The sequence below is a fragment of the Triticum urartu genome, unplaced genomic scaffold (assembly GCF_056163025.1).
Source record: "Triticum urartu cultivar PI428250 unplaced genomic scaffold, HENAU_Tu73 scaffold1, whole genome shotgun sequence".
Lineage (NCBI taxonomy): Eukaryota > Viridiplantae > Streptophyta > Magnoliopsida > Poales > Poaceae > Triticum > Triticum urartu.
Genome location: NW_028259461.1, coordinates 8,694,508 through 8,700,650, shown reverse-complemented (window position 1 = coordinate 8,700,650; position 6,143 = coordinate 8,694,508). Strand labels below are relative to the sequence as shown.

The 6,143-nt window shown below is 50.2% G+C and overlaps 1 pseudogene; it reads left to right on the top strand.

Moving 5' to 3' along the window:
• The first annotated feature begins 5,123 nt into the window (after positions 1-5,123).
• LOC147956326 (uncharacterized) lies at positions 5,124-5,684 on the top strand (annotated as a pseudogene).
• Positions 5,685-6,143: the final 459 nt, after the last annotated feature.

Sequence of the window (6,143 nt, the reverse complement as noted above, 5' to 3'; positions counted from 1 at the left end):
GGAGATGGAGATAGCCAAGCCCCTTTCTCGAAAGGCAAACCCTCTTTATCATCCAACACAGGATCTCCCTATGGAATACCACCATTGTCTTTCTCCATCTCACTCAATAGTATATATCGGTATAAATAGCTCAGCTCACGAAATAGAGCGAGCAAGAGCTCGAACTTGGTAGGAAAGTTCGGATAAGTCGACTCGACTCCTTAGTGCAGCGTACACTTGCTTCAGCAAAACGAGGCTCATCCATTTGTTTTGATCCGAATCACACTCTAGACCAGCTCTTCTTATAGAGAAGGAACTCCACTTTGACAGTCATACGAGAGGGAAGAGACTCAAAGTTGATGAGAATAGTCGATTTGACCGGTATCACGAATAGCAGTTTTAGTAGAAAAGGGCGTTGATGATTGAAAGGATTTCTCCTCGAACCACTAGTAACTATGTCAGCTTTTGTCATTCTGATGATACTGAATCGGATCAATATTTGGAATAACAATATCTGATCTATCAAATCGATTCATCATCGAGAATGGAATAGTATAACATAGGAATTTGATCCAAACAAACTCCGAATTGGGATTTCTTATTGGATCAGGAATCCCATTGCATTTTGCATCCTTTTCCATTTTGCTTCTTTCAGGCAGTTTTGGCTCGCAATAAAGCTAGGGTCCTGATCGAGCAAGACTACGTCCTATCTATCTACCTCTCCAAACACAATATCTTGAGTACCTATGATGGTGACTACATCTGCTGGCATGTGATGTTTGGACATAGAATCGAGTCCTTGTGAATGGGCAAAGCCAGGTGCTCTTATTTTACAACGGTAGGGACGATTACTCCCATTACTGACAAGAAAGACACCAAATTCACCTTTAGGTGCTTCAACTGCGGTATAGGTAGAAGGAGCTGGTACGGAAAAACCTTCTGTATAAAGTTCGAAATGGTGAATTGAGGTAGAGTAGACCGATGATCCGGTAGTCATTTGGCCGGCTATGGAAAGAAAAAGCTTGCATCTGCTCCCCCTAAACTATAACGGGTCCCATCTCTCTCCAAACCTAACGTGGTAGTTTCCCATCATAAGGCTTTCCATCTATAGATTGAGCCATTACCCACCAAGGATCCCATTCGTTCAGAACTCAGTCGACTGCTTCTATAGATAAGGCGGAACGTCCTTAGTTCAGCATTATAGCACATAGTCTCCGACGCTACTACAGCGCTTCGCTAACTCGAAGCGCCTCGCTATGAGAATGACGCGTCGCTAACGCTCGGCTAAGTCGTCGAACCCTCGCGCTGACCATTCGCTTTCTCAGTAGCGAAAGCGCTTCTCTTTGCCCCTTAACTTCATAAAGTATTTGGAAAGAAAAGAAAGAGATTCTTGGTTTTATTGCTCCCGCTTCCTCATCTGCGCTCGTCAAGCCAACTTTGCTTTTTGGGAGGCGAAAGAGGGGTTGAAGCGGACATGTCGAAATGACAGCATCGAAGATATCTATATACACAGGAACGCTTATTCCGGACTGCGTTCCGGAAAAAGTAGCCTACTTGACAGAAAGGGCGGGCACTCTCGGCGCGGAGGTAGGCACTCTCGTCTTTCAACCCCACCGTCACTTTGAATTTAGTGGGGCACTGTTTACTTACAGCCTCTACGAGTTGCAAGTGAATGGGGCCGGTGCGTGGTGAACGGAAGGGTTCATCAAGCCATTTCTCGCCTTAACCCCTAAACTAAATAGGAAGAGGGGTACTTGACTAATAGGGGGCAATTGCATTGCACCTGACTGTGAGGGACCTCTTGATACCTTATGTTCACTTCCTAACTAGTAGCCGGTTTCCTGTCGCGGAAGCCTTTTCCCAGTGCGCGGAGCCCCGATGAGGAAGGTGTTAGTGCTTTCTCATGGGGTCAATAATGCTAATCCCTCTTTTTGTGCCGGGAAGAAGATAAGAAAAGGCGAAGCCTTCTCTTGGTTTCCCAACCTGTTGCTTCTAAAGGCTGCCCTCTCTCGGCTGGATTTTGGTCCAGCCTACTGCGAGGATCCCGTATCCCGTACATCGTCTTTCTCCCTCCTGGGTTCCCGTGGTTCCTATGCCGCCGCGTTTCCCGGTCCTTTTCTTTTAGTGCTTCGACCCGAAGCGATAGCTTGACGCGTTTTCCGTGGATAAGATGGCAGCGCTCCAGCTCACTAAAGAATGGGACGGCAGTGGTCCGCCGGCAAGCTCGTTCTGATCCTGGACGCAGTACATTGGAATCCTGAAGCACCACCACGAACGCTACCGCGCGTGCGCCTGCGGTGCGGTAAGGCACCACCCTGTTGTGCCAGCAGCCAACTCCGGCGTGTCAGCTTAGTTATCCTCATCAAGCCACAACCTTGATGTCTAGCTTCCCAACTGGTAGACGGTTCCCTTTCCCCCGGATCAATGAAGAAGGGAGAAGTCAGTTGATTCCTCCGAAGAACCGGAAGCGAAGCGCTATGCCGGGGCGAGGGGACGGGAAAAGAAACTGCTCCGAAGAAAGATATTGGGGTTCCCAATGCTTCTCCACGCCCAACGAGATGCGCCAACCTCGGGATGCTTTACTCCTAACCCCACGGCGGTTCCGAGACGGAGCTTAACCTGAGTCTCGGTTAAGAACGGCGATGATCTACGTTTCACACGGCGCACGATTCCATGGATAGTTTCATTCGAGATCGTGATGGAGGACATAGCTTACGATCATCGGCTTTGATCATGCCACTAGGCATTTGATTAGGACATTGCACAATGATCCGAACACTTTGTCGCATCTCTTCGATACGGATACAGTAACGATCATAGCGATCTCCTCTGGTACCTACTGGTACGTCAAGATCCGATTGGTCATGAACATCGTAAGGTGCTGCTCTTCGCGAATCCCAGCATACCCCAGGTTGGGATGGGTAGGCCCACCACTTCACTTTTGCACTTTCACTTAGGCCCGGGCCAAGTCAGTGGGGGGACCCTGTCGGGCTCCTTCCCCCCCAAAACAAACTGTACGTGGGAGTTTCCCTTCATACGGCTCGAATCATTCTCAGATGCCCCGAGAGGCATCTTTCCTTATGATCTGGTGGTTCACACGCGCGCAAACGAGCACCGGCCGCAACAGCAAGGAACTATGACCAATAGAGTCAGACACAGAGCGTCATACTTCTTTATCTTGTGATGGTTGAGGAGTTTCTTTCTCAGAGGGTGCGGGACGCTTGCGGAGTCCGTGCCTTCCGTACCACCACAGGTCGTTCTTGGGCAGATCCCGCTCCTAAACATAAGGGAGGGATAGGGGGAAAGGGGCCCTAAAAATCATATAAATAGGGTTGTAGAAAGACCACTTTCATTCGACGTTCCGGGGCGCCCGATTCGATCGACGAATTTGGCGAGCTGATCCGCTTTGATCCAGGAGAAAGCCCAGTCAGCCACCTTTTCGGTGCAGGTCACGTGACCTACAGCTCGGCCTTCGCTTTTTGAGACTTCCTCTACCCACATCTCTATGTGCCCGCAGCACTTTCATATGGAGAAAGATGGGCTTACCATGTTCCATCAATAGCACCTAACCTATGCCGATTTTGGCGGACCGTGCTCCACCCCGGTGAACTCATGCGGTTCCGACGTGCCCAGAGGCCAGAGGCGAATCCGTTCACGGTCCGTAGGACCAACACCATTCGAAGGTTGATGGCCCGCCCCGCCTAGAATAGGAATCTTTGACTGGGCTTACACACATTCGCTCACTTACGCTGTCCCCCCTCAGCTCACCCTAGCCCCGGGTACGTCGTCTCCAAGGCTTCACACAAAATCTTCACTGACAACATATGCATGCTTTTGTAGGGTCAGGCAGAACCGTTGTTGCCTGATGGGAACTTCCCCCATATTGCTATCAATGTCTTCATGTCGCACGACCTCTTAACATTACACCACTGAATCCCCAATCCTTTGCTTGCTGTGCAGTGACAGTACCAATATCCACTAATCGTTGTTTCCAGATACGGTTGCCGGTTGACATCTCTTCTAATTCGTCGATACGAGAAGCAAATTGTTGTGTGGAGGAATCAATATCTCGACATAAGCCAAGAGGCAGATCTTGTGCCACTCCACCAGGTCGTATGAAACTGGCATGCATCCTGGCTCCCGGGACTCTTTCATAGAATTCCAACATTTCTCCCGCTCCTCAAAAGCCCAAAGGAACGGAGTTGATGCTCCCACATCCATAGCATGAGTAGTTGAAGCAAGTGAATGATTTGAAATTCGAGTTATTTCACAGAATAACACTCTTATATATTGAGCTCGTAATGGTACCTCACAATTCAAAAGTCTCTCTACGGCTGAAGAATGAGCGTGTTCTTGGGCCATCGTAGAAACATAGATAGGGTCAACGACGGAACGAACAACGAAACTTTACGACAGCTTTTTCGTACACGTTCACTTGCATCACATACACAAGTGCTCTCTGAACCGTGCAATAAGGTCACCCATAACACGGCTCTCCCACTGGAGTTACCTTAGCCCCGGGCCATGCTATTCCATGATATTGGAAAAAGTTGACTAATTATTATCATCGTCTTGAAAGCTGGGCGCCTTTTGAATATGAGTGGGGCTCCTAGTCTAGGCGGCGCCTTCGTGGAGCCAAACCGAAGGAAGAGCAAAAGGGCGAGGCCACACCCGGCTTCGAATAGGAGGGGGGCTTAGCTCTGGATCCCGCCTGCTTGCAGAAATGAATGGATCAGAAAGGGGGCTGGGTTCTATTTCCGGGCCGGGCAGGAGGTGAAGGCCAGAAGAAGAAGAGAAGTGCGCCTTCCCGGTAAGGAAGAGGATAAAAAGGTGCTGTCATCTATCTCGACCTGTTTCCCGAGGCGTTGGAAATGAAGACCGGCTCAGAGAATCACTGGCGTGCTTTCTCTCCCCCATCGTTTCGCCAACAAAGAAGTCATCCTTGACTTGACTATTGACCATTCCATCCCTACCGAGCTGCCTCTTCGAAGTATTTACCTCTGCCTTTCTTTTTTGAGAACATACCCTTCAAATCAAAAAGAAAAAAAGAAAGAAAAGTTCCTCGTCTGTGATTTAATCGGCCCTAAGGGAGTTTACTCGACCCATTCTCCAGTCTCCCGCACTGCTCAAGTGTGCGACTCCGTATGAGGACCTCCTTCCCTTTTGCTCTGCCCACTCTCCGTTCACACGGTTATCAAAGCGGAGGAAGGGCGGGCAGCAGGTACCACGAGCCCTCTGTCCCACACATCTATCAAGAAGCAAGTGTAGTTCACCGGTTCCACCGAATGCTCCTATCTCTCGGCAAAGATCGTGTGAGTGTGCAGTTATGCTTCGGATGCTTCGCCATGGAATAGATCGATTCAGTTCCCCTTCTTTTCCGGTGCACTCGCTTTGTATCTCCGACACACAAGGAAGGACGCGGTGGGAAGAAAGCTGCCCTAGCCTCTGTCCGGTCGATCATTCCGCTGGCATCTTGCATTCACGCCTCCGTTTGACTGCCGCTCGGGAATGTAGTTGTAGATACGTGAGTCTTAGTGGGTCGTTGGCTCCACCTCTTATCTCCTTCTACGACATGCTGTAGTCGTCGCCATATTCAATATGTCACTTAGTCATATCTGCCTCGCAGCGGGTCAGCACCTCCGAAAGAAAGGGAGGGAGGACTTCATTCAGTGACTCCGCGATCGCCCTCTAAACGATCAAAATAAGGTAAAGCTTGAAGATAAGTTTTGTACTCGATTAATTTCTCAGTCCCTCTAGTCGGGTGGGCGCCGGCCGGCCGGATCCCCCTGAAAACCGTACGTGCGGGTCTCCCCGCATGCGGCTCACGCCATTTGAGGTGGCCCAGCCCAGCATTCATTCGCAAATCCTGTAGTGAAATTGAGACTGCTCGACCTCGGAAGCTAATTCGCGTGTAGGCAGCGCTGTCTTAATACCGTTGACTGTATCTATTCATTGATACATTGGCTCGCTCCCCCCCTCTTTTTTCAAGAATGAATGAGCCGCTCGGACCTTCCATTTCCGTCAAATGACCCGGCTTCCCCTGGCTCTTCCACCGTCCGGGCTCCCTTTCCTCCCTATGCTCCCCCGGCGCAGGCCCACCACGCTTCGCGCCTGCGGCGTTTTCGCCAGACGGTCTTTGCCAGTAGTGCCATCCTCCCCGCAGG